This window comes from Bufo bufo, chromosome 1, assembly GCF_905171765.1.
Source record: "Bufo bufo chromosome 1, aBufBuf1.1, whole genome shotgun sequence".
Classification (NCBI taxonomy): domain Eukaryota; kingdom Metazoa; phylum Chordata; class Amphibia; order Anura; family Bufonidae; genus Bufo; species Bufo bufo.
In genome coordinates this window covers 705,574,525-705,594,308 of record NC_053389.1, presented here as the reverse complement: position 1 = coordinate 705,594,308, position 19,784 = coordinate 705,574,525, and the positions used below count along the sequence as shown (strand labels likewise).

General features: G+C 42.6%; 1 long non-coding RNA gene across 6 annotated transcripts in view; it reads left to right on the top strand.

Moving 5' to 3' along the window:
- Window positions 1-19,784, top strand: part of LOC120985971 — an 83,034-nt gene that overhangs the window by 29,068 nt on the left and 34,182 nt on the right. For all 6 annotated transcript variants that reach the window (XR_005775622.1, XR_005775620.1, XR_005775619.1 and 3 more), the window contains exons 7-8: window positions 12,735-12,798; window positions 17,007-17,112. This is a non-coding gene — a long non-coding RNA (uncharacterized LOC120985971). The remainder of the gene's footprint in view (window positions 1-12,734; window positions 12,799-17,006; window positions 17,113-19,784) is intronic.

Below are 19,784 nucleotides of genomic sequence, written 5' to 3'. Positions count from 1 at the left end.
ACTACACTTACCCACCTACTGGGTTTTCACTTACAAACCGAAAAACCGCTTGTCTGGCCAACACACTTTAGTTTGCCAAACATAATGTACAATTACAGCATGAACGTAATAGATGAATTTTAATGTACCACACAAAAGTAACTCAACACCCTTCTTGGCTCAAACGCTTGTATTACAGCTGAAGCCCAGGCTGCTACCTCAGACTTTCGTTTCATAAAATGTATTTTTGACTTTTTATAATTGGATAAAAAAAGCGTAAATCTGGATTAAAAAATGTTCCGTCATTTCTGGTCCCAGAGCTTCTTAAACAGATCAAAATAATAGGGAAATATATAAGCCAGGTTATGCTTTTCAGAGCTAAACCCGGACATACCCACAATGTCACCCAGGCAGCACCCTGCACTGGATTGCTATGGGCAAATGCATTTTATGGAGATCCGTTGATGTACTGTCCAGCGCAGGGCAAGGGAGAGCATCAGAGCATGAAATACTTCGATGCTCATATCCGGGTGAACCCGGATAACCCCTTTAAGACGAGACGGTTATGTGATGTACCATGATTTAGCATGATGATCTACAACACCTAGAACACTTTAAAGGCCGGCTTCATATACACTTGGCCATCCCACTCAGCTTCTCTTTGGTATTGTACAGAAATGCCAGAAGCCAATGCCAGAACTGATCCCAGTTTTGATGCTACAAAAAGACCTGCGATGATGTCACCACGCTCGTGATGACACTGCGGCAGCATGGTCAAGTGGATGAGGTGAGTTTTTTTTTTTTTTTTTTACCCCTAAATGGCCATATTCTTTTGCATTCTGTCTTAAGAATGCTATTATTTTTAGCTATAACCATGTTATAACGGAAAATAATAAATTGAAGTTCAGGTCCCCGAACTTTGACTTGAAGTTTGGCCAAACCCGGCGACCCCACTTCCATTGGTTTGCTCATCCCTATATATAACATGAAAGCTAATGTTTTATTATCACTTTAAAAAAACATGTAAATAGGGGTATACAAATCTGGCCATGCACATTAGATCAAAGTTGCTCAACCAGTGGGATTTGCTGATGACCTAATGTGTATGGGGGGCTTTCTTGACTGTCAACCCCCAGGGCAGGTGTCACGAATAAGAGAGATCAATTGTGTTTACCAGTTTTCCAGGAAAGCTATACCCAGCTGTGTATGCTTTTTTGGGGGAGAATATGACCAGACTGAGGCTCCAAAAACACTAGTTTCATGGATTCCGTTTATAATGACGACATTGCGGCTATTTCAAATTCATTTTCGAACACATATACCAGTGAATACTGATGGGACCTATTGACTTTAATGCAATCCATTGGGATTCTTTTCTTTTTGACAGCAGGAACAGTCTGGCATTCTGTACTTTTCTTGTTACGAAAAATGCCCAAAAGCCCACTGGGAATCTCAATGTCCCCATAGACACTAGTGTGAACAGATCTAAGGCTGTTGTGTGATGCTCTCTCGGAGTAGAACCCAGCTTTTTACATTTAACAATAAACATAGTTTTGCATTCAACAAGACAGAAGAAATCTGGATGAAATATTTCAGAAATTCTTAATTTGCAGGCATTTTATCAATACTTAAATGGAAACTTTCCAAAACCAAGCTTCCCAGACCCAAATACTTTATTTTGATACCTTAAGAAATGGATTTTGGACTATAGGACTCCTTTAAGAAAAAAAGTGTGCATAAAAAGTTATCACCGCAAGTATATAGGAGTGCCGGGGCGGACTGGGAACTTAAAGTGGCCCTGGAAAAAACTAAACTAAAAGGGGCCTCATTTTGTAGACAGGTCCAAATTAACAGAATGTGGGACAACACAAGTAGGCGGAGTCAACAATGCCATATTGCAAAATACGATCCCAGCAGAACCAAATAACACAGAGTAGCACAATATACTGCCCCAAAAGCTGTCCCTCTGTGGTGGCCATCAATAGCAATCATCTTCTGTCCTCCTCCTCCAGTTGTCTATGGAGTAGGGGGCTTAGGAGGTGCGGGCCACAGCAGTTGAATTCAGGAGGACATGTATGGTCGCTTGATTCTCACAGCGTTAATTACTGTTGAGAGCTCATTATGTACCCGGTTAGCGGTAGAGAGGAGGACTTGGGTGGCCCCCTGGGGCATTGGCCCACCAGGAAATTTCCCTGTAGGGTCTATGGCCAATCCGCCCATGTATGAGTGTGCTTCAAAGAAAGAAATAAAGTAACTTACCCAAAAACTTGCCAACATGAGGGTCTGTAGTATATCTCTCGGCTTTACATAACATGTGTAGACACTGAGTCATGTTTCTAATAGTCATTTTATATTAATCCGCTATACTCTTAATCCAGCACTGGACATCTGTGTTCCAGAAGAGAATGCGGTAAAAGTTAGGTATTACAGTCTTCATTTCGACCCTAGTCTGATGGATGTGAAGAGCTGAACTTTTTAAGCTGGGCATTTATCCGGAGGGAGATTTTTCTAGGATGATAAAAAAAACATAGCAAAAGAAATTAATGATTTACTTATTAATACGTTTTCATTCTATTCATTGCTTACATGCTATGACTATAGGGACAGCGCTGACACATTAAATTATTGCTTCTGATGGTTCAGATCACTGGACTCACATTGACAAATCTTTGACATCGGAATATAGCAATGGACCAGTAGTGATAACTTGTCCATGTTAAAAAGGTTTTTTGTCTGAAAAAATATGTTTAAAACTGCTATGAGTGCTACTCAATAATAAAAAACAACAGCACTTACCTCAGGGATCCCCCGCCACTTCTGTACCGATGCTACCTGGTGCTATGCTGCTCTCTGCTTCCTGTGCCAGCAACAACATCCCAACACAGGGGTGTGTCTCCAGCGTAGCCAATCATTGGCTGCAGTGGTGACCTGCTACAGACAGTGATTGGCTGTAGAGATCACATGCCCCGGTGTCAGGATGCCATCCATGGACCAGAAAAAAGAAAGCCAAGGAGGACCAATGATTGGTATGGATCTTCCACCATTCCCATACCAATGATGCCTGGTCATCAGGTAAATATTTATTTTATTTTTGAACAACACTCTTAATTTTTAAATGTCAGTTTTCTCAACTGGTAAACCCCTTTAATTTGTACACAGTGAGCTAGTTTAAGGTTTCTGGACCCCAATGCAAAATCTGTGACAGTGACTCTCACCTACCAAGTGCCTACTACTACTACTACTACTACTACTACTACCACTACTACTACTACTACTACTAGTACACTACTTACTGTCTAGTGTTGGTCGAGCACCAAAGTGCTCGGGTGCTTAAGTAGAACACCTCGGGAGGCTCGGGTGCTCTACCGAGCATCCGAGCACAATGGAAGTCAAAGGGAGAACCCGAGCATTAAACCAGGCACCCCCTCCTCTGATGAGGGAAGGGTGTCTGGTTCATAGTAAAAGGTCAGAAATTTATGGAAACACCACTGAAATGGTTCGTGAACAGCATGGGGAGGATGTCTGGATGCATCTTGGACTCCCAGGTCGCTGCTTGGAACGATGTTGTCCAAGTAGTACGCCACTTTTACAGACTGACAATAATACGCACCGAACCGAAGATAAAATCGATTTTAGAGGAAAAATTGTTAGGAAATATTCTTTCCTGTATATTTGTTTGTATATAAAGTGCAAGTGCTGCCAAGAATTATAAGGAAGAGGCACTCCGATACAACCTGTAAATCACATAAAGGAGGGCCTCATTCACATTGTGATACAATTGTTCAGGTAGTGAGACTCCTACATTTATAAAGCCTATGCACTAAGGCAAAGGGCTGCCAAAAATTACAAGGAACCGGCACTCCAATACAACTTTTATTACACATAAAGGAGGGTATCATACACACCCTTGAAAAATTATGATTGATGGCTTGCTGGTGACCCTCAAAAACATTAGGAGCAAGGGCCTGCTGGTGACCCTCTAAAACATTAGATGTGAAGGCCTGCTGCTTATCTGACCATCTAAAACATTAGGGGTGAGGGTCTGCTACTGAGCTGACCATCTAAAACATTAGGGGTGAGGGTCTGCTGCCAAGCTGACCATCTAAAAAATTTTGTGAGCTAGGGCCGGCTGCCCAGCTGACCATCTAAAAAATGTTGTGGGCGATGGCCTGCTGCCGAGCTGACCATCTAAAAAAATTTGTGGGTGAGGGACTGCTGCCGAGCTGACCATCTAAAAGATTATGGGCGAGGGCCTGCTGCCGAGCTGACCATCTAAAAAATTTTGTGGGCGGGGGCCAGCTGCCGAGCTGACCATCTAAAACATTATGGACAAGGGCCTGCTGCCTAGCTGACGATCTAAAAAATTTGGTTGGCGAGGGACTGCTGCCGAGCTGACCATCTAAAACATTATGGGCGAGGGCCTGCTGCCGAGCTGACCATCTAAAAAATTTTGTGGGCAAGGGCCTGCTGCTGAGCTGACGATCTAAAACTTTTTGTGGGAGAAAGCCTGCTGCCGAGCTGACTAGCTAAAAAATTTGGTGGGCGAGGGCCTGCTGCTTAGCTGACCATATTCAAAATTTTGTGGGCGAGGGCATGCTGCCGAGCTGACCATCTAAACATTTAGGGGTGAGGGCCTGCTGCTGAGGTGACCCTCTAAAACATTATGGTTGAGGGCCTTCTGGTGACCCTCAAAAACATTATGGGTGAGGGCCTGCTGGTGACCCTTTAAAACATTATGGATGAGGGCCCTCTGCTGAGCTGACCCTCTAAAACATTAGGAGCAAGGGCAGCCTAATAAGCATGTTGATATGATGGAGGAGGAGGAATAGAAAAGGGAGATTGAACCATATACCCTTTTTAGTGGTGGAAGGGGTGCATGGGAATATAGTGTATTCAATACACCATAAAAGACACATTTAGAGTGCCTTTATGTTCAGCCACTTTCCTTTGGTGGAGTAGAGAAGTCAGGGGCAATCCAGGCCTTGTTAATTTTTATAAGAGTCAACCAGTCAGCATTTTCAGTTGACAGGCGGATGCGCTTATCAGTTATTATGCCCCCAGCAGCACTAAATACACGCTCTGACAAAACGCTGGCGGCAGGGCAGGCCAGCACCTCCAAGGCGTAGAGCGCCAGGTCGTGCCACGTGTCCAGCTTGGACACCCAATAGTTGTAAGGCACACATGGATCACTGAGGATGCTGACACGGTCTGCTACGTACTCCTTCACCATCTTCCAAAATGTTTCCCTCCTTGTGACACTAGGCCACACATCAGGTTGAGGGTGCTGGCGGGGTGTCATAAAACTGTCCCAGGCCTTGGAAAGTGTTCCCTGCCTCTGTTAGAACTGCTGTGTGTTCCCCTCATCTCCCGTCCTCAGTTGGCCAAGGAACTATTTACTCTGCAGCCAGCGTTGTCAGCTGGAAATTTTTTGAGCAATTTTTACACAAGGACCTTCTCGTATTGCACCATTTTACTCATCCTCTCCACCACAGGAATGAGAGATGAGAAGTTCTTAGTAGCAGGGGTCGAAAAGGGTGAACAACCAGTAATCGGTGTTGGCCAAAATGCGAGGGTCACGGGAAAGGCAGCCTAACATAAAATCAGCCATGTGTGCCAGATTCCCAATAGACAAGACTTCGCTGTCCTCATCAGGAGGATGACTCTCAATCTCTTCATCATCTTCCTCCTCTTCTACCCATCCACGCTGAACAAATGGAATTAAACTTCCATGGTACTACCCTCTGTAGCGGAGGCAACCGTCTCCTGCTCCTCCTCATCATCCAATTTGCGCTGAGAAGATGAACTGAGGGTGGTTTGGCTATCACCCTGTGTACTTTCTTCCCCCATTTCCACCTCTTCCACATTCAAAGCGTCTGCCTTAATTGTGAGCAGCGAGCATTTGAGTAGACACAGAAGTGGGATGGTTACGCTGTTAATAGCGTTATCGCCACTCACCATCTGTGTTGATTCCTCAAAGTTGCGTAAAACTCACAGAGGTCAGACATCCATGCCAACTCATCGCTTCTGAAGAGTAGAAGCTGACTGGAAAGGTGATGACCATGTTGCAGCTGGTATTCCACTACTGCCCTCTGCTGCTCACAAAGCCTGGCCAACATGTGGAATGTGGAGTTCCAGCGCGTGCTCACCTTGCACAACCGTCAGTGAGCTGGCTATTGCAAGTGCTGCTGCAGCGTTGCCAGACCGACGGAAGCTGTCGGTGACTTGCGGAAATGGGCACACACGCGGCGCACCTTTACCAGTAGCTCAGGCAAATTGGGGTAGGTTTTGAGAAACCGCTGAACCACTAGGTTAAACGCGTGGGCTAGGCATAGGATGTGTGTGAACTTGCCGAGCTCCAAAGCCGCCACCAAGTTACGTCCATTATTAGACACAACCACGCCTGGTTGTATGTTGAGTGGCGAGAGCACAGCTCAGTCTGGTCCCTTATCCCCTGGCACAGCTCTGCGGCGATGTGCTGTTTGTCACCTAAGCAGATCACTTTAAGCACGGCCTGTTGCTGCTTCCCCACTGCAGTGCTACACTGCTTCCAGCTACTGACTGATGGCTGACTGGTGCTGCAAGATAAGAATTCAGAGGTGGAAGTGGAGGAGGAGGCGGAGGAAGAGAAGGGGGGGGTTGCAGCCACTAACGTAGGTGGCGGCGGAAACCCTGATGGAAGTAGGGCCTGCAATCCTTGGCGTTGGTAGCACCTTTGCCATCCCAGGGTACGACTTACTCCCAGACCCCACAACATTCACCCAGTGTGCTGTCATGGAAATGTAGCGTCCCTGGCCAAAAGCACTTGTCTATGTGTCAGTCGTTAAGTGGATCTTCCCAATAACTGCATTGGTCAGGGCACGGGTGATGTTATGGGACACATGCTGGTGTAAGGCTGGGACTGAACACTATGAAAAATATTGGTGGCTGGGGACAGAGTACTGCAGGACAGCCACCGCTATCAGGCTGCGGAAAGGCTCAGTGTAAACCACCCTAAATGTCAACATTTCCAGAGCCAGCAATTTGGAAAGGTGCGCATTTAGTGCTATGGTCTGTGAGTGGGTGGCTGGGTATTTGAGCTTTCGTTCAAAGGCCTGGGGTATAGACATCTGTACGCTGCGCTGGAACACAGAAGTGGATGTGCCAGCTGATGGTGCTTGCGAAGGTTCAGGTGCATGTGGCGGATCATGCTGGTGGTGGTAAGGTTGCTAGTGTTCATGCCCCTGCTCAATTTGGTACGGCACAGGTTACGAATGACAATTATTTTATTGTCCGCTTTTTCCTCAAATAAGCACCAGACTGCGGAACACCTACCCCTTGGCAAGGGAGATTGCCGCAAGGGGGTGCTCCAGGGAACAGTTGCAGGCCTGTTTGGTGTGGCCCGCCTTCTCCCTTTTGCCACCCCACTGCCTCTTCCAGCATGTTGTGGTGCTGCGGATCCCTCCCCCTTTGTACTGCTGTGCTCGCTCGGCTTGCTACCTTCCCAGGTTAGGCCAGTGACTTTATCGTCCAGCACCTCCTCTTCCACTTCGTCACTCTGGTCATCCTCCTGACTTGTTGACCTAACAACAACCTCAGTTATTGACAACTGTGTCTCATCCTCTTCATGAACCTCTTGAAACACTAATTGCCGTTCCCCGTTCTTCTTGTGACTGTGGATGCTCTAGAGTTTGGGAATCAGGGCCCAAGATCTCCTCATGTCCCTCTTCAAGAGGGCTTGGTGAAAGGCCCAGATTAAGGAATGGCGATGAAAACAGCTCCTCGGAATATCCGAGTGGGGGATCACTTGTTTGCCACGACTTTCCATGGTGGGTGGAAGGAGTATCAGGGTGGGGATTCTGCTGACCAGACTCTTGGCTTCTGAGACTGGACTTTGTGGAAGACAGGGTGGTGCTTAACCGACTGGAAGCATTATCTGCTGCAATCCAACCGACAACCTGGTCGCACTGGTCTGACTTCGTGAGTGGTGTCCTGCGCCGCCCTGCAAACTGGGACATGAAGCTAGGTATTGCGGATGATTGTTTTTCTTGTGCTCTGGCAGCAGTCACAGTTTCAACGCGCCCAGGGCCACGGCCTCTGCGTGCACCATCAGCATCACGGCCAATGCCACATCCCTTAATGCTCGCCTTGCACATATTAAATGGTATATATGCTTGCAAGTATGTCATTCGTACAGTAGCACAGGTTTTGTAAGTGTATGCGCAAATAAAGTACACAGAATGTCACAGATATTTTTAGGATGCACACACGTTAAGCAGTAGGTATAGCGCAAGTAATGTCGCTGTCACCACCGCCTAATAAAAAATTACACTCAATGAATGTCATTGATATTTAGGATGTGCACACGTTAAACAGGAGGTATAGCGCAAGTAATGTCGCTGTCACCACTGCCTAATAAAAAATTACACTCAATAAATGTCACTGATATTTAGGATGTGCGCACGTTAAACAGGAGGTATAGCGCAAGTAATGTCGTCGTCACCACTGCCTAATAAAAAATTACACTGAATGAATGTCACTGATATTTAGGATGCGCACATGTTAAACAGGAGGTATAGCACAAGTAATGTCACTGTCACCACCGCCTAATAAAAAATTACACTGAATTAATGTCACTGATATTTAGGATGTGCACACGTTATACAGGAGGTATAGCGCAAGTAATGTTGCTGTCACCACCGCCTAAAAAAAAATAACACTGAATGAATGTCACTGATATTTAGGATGCGCACACGTTAAACAGGAGGTATAGAGCAAGTAATGTCGCTGTCACCACCGCCTAATAAAAAATTACACTCAATAAATGTCACTGATATTTAGGATGTGCGCACGTTAAACAGGAGGTATGGCGCAAGTAATGTCGTCGTCACCACTGCCTAATAAAAAATTACACTGAATGAATGTCACTGATATTTAGGATGTGCACATGTTAAACAGGAGGTATAGTGCAAGTAATGTCGCTGTCACCACCGCCTAATAAAATATTACACTGAATGAATGTCACTGATATTTAGGATGCGCACATGTTAAACAGGAGGTATAGCACAAGTAATGTCACTGTCACCACCGCCTAATAAAAAATTACACTGAATTAATGTCACTGATATTTAGGATGCGCACACGTTATACAGGAGGTATAGCGCAAGTAATGTCGCTGCCACCACCGCCTAAAAAAAAATAACACTGAATGAATGTCACTGATATTTAGGATGCGCACACGTTAAACAGGAGGTATAGCGCAAGTAATGTCGCTGTCACCACCGTCTAATAAAAAATTACACTCGAAGAATGTCACTGATATTTAGGATGTGCACACGTTAAACAGGAGGTATAGTGCAAGTAATGTCGCTGTCATGACCGGCTAATAAAAAATTACACTGAATGAATTTCACTGATATTTAGGATGCGCACACGTTAAACAGGAGGTATAGAGCAAGTAATGTCGCTGTCACCACCGGCTAATAAAAAATTACACTGAATGAATGTCACTGATATTTAGGATGCGCACACGTTAAACAGGAGGTATAGAGCAAGTAATGGCGCTGTCACCAGCGGCTAAAAAAAAATTACACTGAATTATTTTCACTGATATTTAGGATGTGCTAACGTTATACAGGAGATGTAGCGCAGGTAATGTCGCTGTCACCAACAGCAAAAAAATTAGACTGAATGTCACTGATATTTTGGATACGCAAACGTTATACAGGAGATGTAGCGCAGGTAATGTAACTGTCCGCAGCGGACACCGTCTACAGAAAAAGTACACTGGATGTCACAGATATTTTTAGGCTGCGCACACGTTACACAGGAGATGTAGCGCAGATAATGTCGCTGTCTGCAGCGGCCAAACAATTGCTCCCAGATACAACTATAGTTCTTCAAAGAACGTTTGGGTCTCTAACAAGTTTTAGCAATTTAGCGCAGGTTGCGCTAAAAATATATATTGCTGCCACACATAACAATAGTCCTTAAAAGGACTTTTGGATTTATAACAAGTATAAAAGCAAAAATATTCCTATTTCACTCCCTACACTATCTCTCCCTGACTAAGACTGAGCCGAACACGTGTCATCGTGTACTATATAGCACCCGATGACGCGTTCCGGCCAGCCAATCACTGTAATGCCAGTAGCCAACATGGCTACGGCATTACAGTGAATGGCAGTACTTAACTGTACGTTTATTGGCTGCGTAGCAGGCAACAAACATGCGGGGAGGATACTCTAGTAAAATTAGTGTTCGGCCGAGCATGCTCGCCCACCACTATTACTGCCCTACGAAGCTCATTTTTTCCTTCATCCTTCTTTGTGAACCACAGCACACAGAACATTTTATATGAGAAAAGTAGACAAATGCTAAACTGGAAAACATATGCCATGTAACATCACGCAGGCCCTGCAAAACAGGAATTTATTATTTACAATGAGCATTTAACTAGAGGACACAGCATTTAATGGCTAACAGCTGTCTAAGAAATTGCCAAATAATGCAGATATGATGTATATAAGACAGCTTGAAATTATAGGACTTAGTTCTGCTTTCAGAAGTGTAAGATGCCGCATTGTGACAACTGCATACTGGAAGAATGCATAATTTGAACAAGGTATAATTAAAGTATCAAAGCTTGAGATGGTAGCACTGCTAAGAATGTGCATTCTAGGAAAGGTCAGGAAACAACTGTTCTGTGCACACAGAAAGGACTGGCAGTGAAGAGGTTAATTTTACACACATGAAGAAAGAAGGCATCACAATAAATATGAAAGCTTATTACTGAGCAAAATGGCTAAATATAGGAATTAAAGGGGTTATGCTTAAAAGGGTTGTCTTATTAAGACAACTTATCCCCTATCCGCAGGATAGGGGATAAGTGTCTGATTGGTAGGGGTCTAATTGCTGGTGTCCCTGCTGATCACAAGAGTGGGGGTCTGTGCTCGCCCATTTGAATGTAGCAGTGTTCATGCATGTTCACTGCCACTCCATTTGGCTGTATAGGGCTGCTGGAGATAGCTGAGGGCTTGTACTCAGCTATCTCTGGCAGTCCCATAGAGTTGAACGGGGTAGGGAACATGTAGTGTATGTTTGTCTGCAGCTCCATTTAAAAGGGGAGCATGGGCCCCTGTTCTCAAGATCAGCAGGGGCCCCATCCATTGGACCTTTGATGATGGATAGGGGAAAAGTTGTCTTAATGGGAGTAAATCTTTTTATATATGGGTGACTAAGAAGCATTACTCATCTTAGTGATCCCCCACTGCTCACGTTCCAGTATTTGCCAGGTCCCCACTGGTTTCTACTTCCTGTAGCTGGTTTGACACACAGGAAATTGCAAGAGATGACTGCTCAGCCAATCACTAGCAGCTTTGGTGACCTACCTCCACCATTGATTCACTAAACAGGTATCTCAAGGCTTGTTAAGCTGCTCATGTGTGAGTTCGCATGCTCCTATGATCCTGACCACCACAGCCAATAGAGGAGATGAATGCACTGGCTAAGTGCGGACACCGCTGCTAGATCGCAGCAGTGGCCAATATCCCATAACAAAAAGCAGTATGCAAAGGTAGGAAGAGAGTAATGGAGGCACGAGGATAGGTCATCAGTATAAAAGTCTTGGAAAACCCCTTTAATACTTAATTATAGGAATATTCTATAGGCATTCATTTATTGAATAACACACATATGGAGTTGATGTTTTGTACTGACAGTAATACCACATAACCTGGATCGATGTTGGCCTGTTTTTGGAATAAGGCAGCCATGTTTCTCTAGAATTTGTGAATATTCATTTTTTTTCCCATCTGAACCCATGATCCCTCACTGCTTCTTGCTTGTGGGCCAATGAGAAGGCTGCAATATCATTGACTTTAGTAGTAGTGTTGATCGCAAATTTTCGTATAGCAAATTTTTATCGCGAGTTTTCCGATTGCCAATTTTCACAATCAAGAAAATAATGACTGGAGATCACAATTTCTTGAATTTGCGAATATTTGATGAATATACGCCCAAATATTCGCAAATTATTGCAAATTCGAATATTGCCCCTGCCGCTCATCACTGCTGATCACAAGCTGTCCTGCTTCTTGGGCCCCAAACTGTTATCTGTAGGGAAATCCTGCAGGAAGTGTTCAATCTTTCTACAGCTCGGTTACCGGGTACCTGAATCGATCACTGCACAGTTACTAGCTGAGATCAATGGGCTGTCCACATAATGCATGGACAGATGCATTTTTTGTAGCTGTCCTGCAGGCTGGCTAATAGATGAAGGTCTTAATTGGGAGGCACCTCTCTATTAACTTAAAACATGCATGGGTTCCTCCTAGTTCTCTGGTTTCCTCCCATACACCAATTTGGCCATCATTCGTTTGATATGCATGGTTAATATCAGGCCATATGTGATGTAAATGGTAAAGATTTTCTGCAGCGGATGTTCATGTGGAAAATCCACAGAATTTACTGTATTGTGGAACTGTAAATTCAGTTGCAGTGTAAAATGTGGTGGCAGATTTCTGCCATGTATTTCTTCCATTACAATACATTTCTGCAAGGATTTTGTGTGGCAGAATACTGGCAGCTCCACAGCGGATTTAAAGTACTCTTAGTCAGCTTTGCACATGATTCCTAACAGAGGGTAAACAATGAAGCAAACTGGGAAATTGACACCAATAATTTTCAGTAACTAAACTTTGTGAACATTTGTTGTCCTGGCAAATCATGGAAACAAGACTTGAGGCACCTTACTTTTTTAATTGTTACATTTCTTTCAGTGCACATGCAAGACGCTCGGAGAATAATGGCTTATCTCATTATCTTGACTGCAGAATTGTAAAGGTAATTATATGATATACTTTTAAAACTTTTGCAAGTGTAGCCTCGGATCCTACAATTTGTGTCTTCTTACTATGAAAGGTACAAGAAAGCAGAATCTCATATTTCATATCGTATTTAAAAAATTATCCAGCTGAGCAAGTTTGTTAAAAATCTGATGTCAGGCATTGATTAATTTTGGTCATACACGGAACTTCTGTATATAACAAAAACATAGTAACATAGTTTATAAGGCTGAAAAAAAGACATATGTTCATCCAGTTTAGCCTGTTATCCTGCAAGTTGCCCTCCATGGAACCCTCTCCAGCTCTGCTATGTCTGCATTATTCACAGAGCAGAGAACTGTACACAGTACATATGTGGTCTGAATAGTGATTAGAAAAGTGGTAGGACTATGTTCTCATCACGGGCATCTATGCTCCTTTTTATGCAACCCATTATCTTATTGGCCTTGGCAGCAGCTGCCTGACACTGGTTTCTACAGCTTAGGTTGCTGCTCTCTAAAATTTCTAGGTCCTTTTCCATGTCAGTGTTACCCAGTGTTTTATCATTTAGTATGTACGGGTGATTTGCATTATTCCTTCCCATGTGCATAACCTTACATTTGTCAGTGTTAAACCTCATCTGCCACTTCTCTGCCCAAGCCTCCAATCTATCTAGATCCATCAGTAGCAGTATACTGTCCTCTTCAGTGTTAATTACTTTACACAGTTTAGTGTCATCTGCAAAAATGTATATTTTACTGTGCAAGCCTACTACAAGATCATTAATAAATATATTGAAGAGAATAGGGCCCAATACTGACCCCTGTGGTACCCCACTAGTGACAGTGACCCAATCTGAGTGTGTACCATTAATAACCAGTAAAGAGCGGCAGGGGCAATATTCGAATTCGCGATATTTCGCAAATATTTGGGTAAATTTTCATCGCAAATTTGAGAATTCGTGATCTCCAGTCATTATTTTCTTGATTGCGAAAATTGACAATCCGAAAAATCGTGATAAAAATTTGCGATACGAAAATTTGCGATCAACACTACTACTAAAGTCAAAGATATTGCAGCCTTCTCATTGGCCCACAAGCAAGAAGCAGCGAGAGATCATGGGTACTGATGAAAAGAAATCTAGAATATTCGCGATTATGAAGATATAGCACTATATTCTAGATATTTGCGAATTCTCAAGTGCCAATATTTGCGATAAAAATTTGAGATTAGAATATTTGCGATCAACACTATTAATAACCACCCTCTGTTTTCTATCACTGAGCCAGTTACCTACCCACATACAGACATTTTCTCCCAGCCCAAGCATTCTCATTTTATATACTAACCTTTTATGTGGAGAAGTCCAGATATACGACATCCATTGATTTAGCGCAGTCAAGTCTAGAACTTACCTCCTCATAGAAACAGATTAAATTAGTTTGACATGACCGATCCCTCATGAAGCCATGCTGATATGGCGTTATTTGCTTATTTTCATTGCGGCACTCCAAGATATCATCTCTTAGAAAACCTTCAAACAGTTTACCCATGAAAGATGTTAAACTTACTGGGCTCTGTTTTTGGACCCTGTTTGAATATTGGCACCACATTTGCTATGCGCCAACCCTGTGGAACACTCCCTGTCAGTATAGAGTCCTTAAATATCAGAAATAAGGGGCTGGCTATGACATTACTTATATCTCTTAGGATACGGGGGTGTATGCCATCTGGTCCCGGCAATTTATCTATTTTAATCTTTTTAAGATGCCGCTGTACTTCTTCCTGGGTCAGACAGGGCACTTTTAATGGGGAAATTACTTTTACATTCTGCATTTATTTTCCTTAGTGAATGCAGTGGAGAAAAAAATATTTAATAGCTTTGCATTCTCCTCATCGTTCTCTGCAACTCCCCCCTCATTACTCTGTAAAGAGCCGACACCTTCAGATTTATACTTTTTACCAATTATATAATTGAAGAACATTTTAGGGTTAGTTTTACTCTATTTGGCAATTAATCTCTCGGTGTCTAGTTTGGCTGCTTTTATTTTCCTTTTACATATTCAATTTTTTTCCTTATCGTTTTTCAGTGCTTCTTCGCTAACCTCCTGTTTTAGTGATTTAAATGCTTTCTTTTTGTCATTTATTGCTTTCCTTACTTTTCTATTTATCCACATTGTTTTTTTCTTGTTCCTTAACCTTTTGTTCCCATAAGGTGTGTACATTTTGGATGCTTTTAAAAATATCCCATTTTGTGGCTATATTTTTATTTTTGAGGACTTTGTCCCAGTTAGTTAGGCCTACGGCCTCTCTTAGTTGGCTAAATTTAGCTTTTTTGAAGTTTGGTATTTTTGTTCCTCCCTGAAGAAGCTCTTTTGAATGACAATTGGAAGGTTATTACTTTATGGCCCCAACCTGCACATCTGTTGTTCTGTCAGGTCTATTGGTTAATACTAAGTCCAGTATGGCCGTTCCTCTAGTCGGGTCCTGAACCAATTGGGAAAGGTAATTGTCTTTGTTTATTGCCAAGAACCTGTTTCCTTTATGAGATGTACAGGTTTCAGTTTCCCAGTCTATATCTGGGAAGTTGAAGTCCCCCATAATAACGACCTCATTATGATTTGCCGCCTCGTTTATTTCGTTTAGTAGTAGATTTTCTGTTATATTAGGTGGCTTATAAAAAAAACTCCTATTAGTACTTTATTATTGTTTTTGCCTCCATGTATTTCTACCGACAGTGACTCCACATGTTCATGTCCCTCACCTATATCTTCCCGGAGTATTGGCTTTAGACAGGACTTTACATAAAGGCAGACCCCTCCCCCTCTCCAGTTTTGACCATCCTTTCTAAACAGACTGTAACCCTGTACGTTAACCGCCCAGTCATAGCTATCACCCAGCCATGTCTCAGTTATTCCTACTATGTCATAGTCCTCCTCACACATCACTAATTCCACTTCACCAGTTTTATTAGTCAGGCTTCTGGCATTAGTATACATACAATTAAGAGGTTTATGTATATATTTTTTCCCCTAAACCTTTTTCTTATGAACTGTTCTAGTCCCTCCTTCCATTCCTCCCCCAGTCCCATTACCTTGCCCCAGGTCTCTATCTACACTATCTTCTCCTCCTTCAATGTAATTACCCTCCCCAGTCCCTAGTTTAAACACTCCTCCAACCTTCTTCTCCCCCAACACAGCTGCCCCTTCCCCATTGAGGTGCAGCCCATCCCTACGATACATAGCCTGTAGCTGACAAAGAAGTCAGCCCAGTTCTCCAGGAACCCAAACTCCTCTTTCCTACACCAGTTCTTGAGCCACTTGTTAACCTCCCTAATCTTCTGCTGCCTTTCTTGTGTGGCTTGTGGTACCGGTAGTATTTCTGAAAACACTACCTTTGAGGTCCTTGCCCTAAGCTTGTGACCTAAATCCCTAAAATCATTTTTAAGGATGCTCCATCTACCTCTGACTTTGTCTTAAGGATGGATTCACACACAGAAATTGTATCTACTGAAAATATGTTTAATTCATCTAGTGGGATTGAAGCTTCTGCTCTTGCAATCTAGCATGAACAGGTTGGGTCTCGTCTGTCAGATGGGCAGCTGGGGACCCTATGGAGAAGACAGGAGCGGTTTATCACATCTTCTGCATTCTCCTTTGCTCAGTACATAGGGATCAATGAGCTCTACACACTATATAAAGGAAGTGACTATGCTGCTTCCTCTATTGGACCTGGTGATTACCAAGTGTTCTTGAGCATAAAAGAGTCCAGATCAGCCCTGCCTTTGCAAAATGCCCCCACAGTGGCCGTGCAGTTTAATGACAAGTACTCGCTCCATTCACTTGCTGTACAACCCTTTTAAGAATAAAGTTTAGAGATATGAGGTAAATTTATTTAAACGGCACTGTGACAAAATGTATCCATTACCTGTCAATAGTTTGGTGTAGTGTTGGGTGGGCTAACCTTACGCCCACCAGAGGAAATATCTGATGGTTCATGCTTTAGTCACACAAGTGAAGTGTCTATCTATTCTAATTATATCATGAACTCTGCTTTATTATCTCGTACATCGTCACATCATCTATAAGGTCCATGGAAAACAGAACATTTGTGAAATTATCAAAGAAAACCGAAACCTCAGGAGGCACTGATCTGCTCAGAGCCTCAACCAATACATTACGTTAGTTTCTTGTATTTACTGATTGTCATTTTCTTCCTTTATCACAGGTGTAATCTTGGTTTTCTGAAGATTAATTGAGTACTCATGGGTCCCATATAGCAATTTGTCAAGAGCCCAACATGTTAGTAAAGGCTAGGATGACTAACCTAGAAGGTAGGTCATTATAACAATCTGTATTTTTTTAAATTTATTATAACATGTATGTTACTCATGTGGCAGAGTGGATATCTGGATACTAATGGCTCTGGGGTAACTTGTAATAAAACAGGGTCTATAGTGATGTAGAGTTGGTCTCCAATTTGTTATAATAGAGTATTATATTGAGAAATGTATTGATGGCTAGGTAGGAAAGAATAAGGCCTCATGCACACGGCCGCTGCCCTGCCATGGCCATTTTACGGCCCGCAAACAGCGGGTCCGCAATACACGGGCACCGGCCCTGTGCACCCCACATCACAGATGCGAACCCATTCACTTGAATGTCATTGCAGAACAGAGGCACGGAACCCCACGGATGCACTAAGTGAATGAGTCCACGTCCATATGCAGCGGACCGCAATTTGCGGTCTGCAGCAAGGGCCCGTCTGGCAAATGTTCGTGTGCATGAGGCCTAAGGCTAAGTTCACACCAGAATTTTTAATCCTGTTAAAACATCCTGTTTTTATAGGACAGATAAATATACAATCTCCGTTTCTCCATAGTATAATTCCAGCTCACCTTTAGTAGATTTTATCAACCCCTTGTGCACGGAACAGGTAAGCAAGTCCTTTATTAACAAAACAATAAATATCGTTCCACCACTCCAATATAATCGTTATGTTGCTTCTCTCTTTATTTGTGTTAACAAAATTATAGCATGTGGTTCACTACTCACACTCCAACACCAGTTTATGCGTTTCAGACACTTAGTCCTTAGTCATAGGTTACTGACTAAGGACTAAGTGTCTGAAATGCGTAAACTGGTGTTGGAGTCTGAGGATTGAACCACATGCGGTAATTTTGTTACCACAAATACAGAGACAAGCAACATAACGATTATATTGGAGTGCTGGAACTATATTTATAGTCTCCATTTCTCTCTCCTGTTGAAGGAAAATGAATCTGGATGAAAACTTTTCAAACGGAGTCAAATGGACAATTGAAAACCTATGGCTCTGTAAATGGATCTATTTGGAAAAGATATGAAGTTCCAAACCTACCTGCCAACCTTTTGGAAAATTAGACAAACTTTAGAATACAAAATCTACTTCACCATTTTGCATCCAGAACACAATGAATAGTAAAACCTTTAACTTGCAAATAAATTCCCCCCAAATAAATATCCGAATAGAAAAAAAAAAGCCCTCTGAATTTGAAATAGCAATGAAAAACTGGAAAATGTTGCCTTCTTTGTGCCTGTCTCACCTTAAAGCATTCAATTTACAAGTGCAAACACATGTTTTATAGTTTCAAACAAAAACGAACCTGTAAAGTGTAAGAAATACCACTAATATCTGTCACCTCGTAGCAGTGTATTACAATGACTGAGACTGTGCAGAGGTCTAGTCTTACCCAGATTATGGTATTCTGTCTAGTCATTCACAATTTACCACCCAAGCCAATTCAGACGTGGATACACTATAAATTAGGCCATACATAATGTCGAAGAAAACTGTTAGAAGAAGCATCTGGAGCTTCTTTTGTATTCTTGGTGCACATATGCTGCCGCATACAGCACAAGCATGAATCTAGACATTGCTAGGGTCTGTGATATAAAGATAGGTCATGTCATTTCTCCATTTTTAATGGGGTTCTCTAGGAATTAAATATTGATGACCTATACGCAGAGCGTACACATCGCAGGTCCTTTGGCAGGTCCTGTTCAGTGAAGATAGAACCCTTAAATGGCCATATATTGTATAGGGACTATTCTTGGTATTGCAGCTCAGTCCCATTCACTTGAATAGGACTGAGCTGCACAAAGCCCATGGAACCAAAGTCTAAGAACGGGTCACATTTTTTGCTGCAGAAAATCCACCGTGGTTGTGGTTGAGATTTGTTTAAATTGCATCCACTTTGCTGCTTCTGTAATAATTAGTGGCAGAAAATCTGCCACTAAGATTTTTATTTTTGGCTAAATGTGGATGAGGTTTTCAAATCCTATTCTCATGTATGGTACTGCAATGCAGCATTCCACCATGTCTGAACATGCTTTTATTATTAATGTGTTTTTCTATAACATCATAAGCAGTAAGTACTTACCGACAGAATGCCAGGGTAACGGTACAGCTACACATGCAGATTTTTTTCAGTGCAGAAAATTTCCACACCAGGAATATAAGATTTTTAAAATGTCATATACTTAGCTGGAAATGTATTAGGCCTCTTGCACACGACCGCATGGCTTTTTCAGTAATTTGCGGTCCATTTTTAATGGATCCGTTGTTCCGTTATTTGTTTCCATTGTGTTTCCGTTTCCGTTCTGTAGTTCCGCAAAAACTCTCCGTATGGTTTCCGTATGCGATCCGTTGTTTGCGGATCGAAAACAGAAACATAACATTTTTAATCATTAATGTAATGTACAGTAATGTGTTTTAACAGTATACACATGGGCAAATTTGTCATGAATCAGCAAAAAACGGATGACATACGGATGTGTTCCGTATGCATTCCATATTTTTTGCAGACCCATTGACTTGAATGGAGCCACGGATCATTATTTGCAGGCAATAATAGGACAAGTTCTATATTTCAGTGGAACTGATATATGGAAACAGTACATTCTGTTTTTTTGGTGGAACCATTGAAATGATTGGTTCTGCATACGGACCGCAAACGGAATCCGC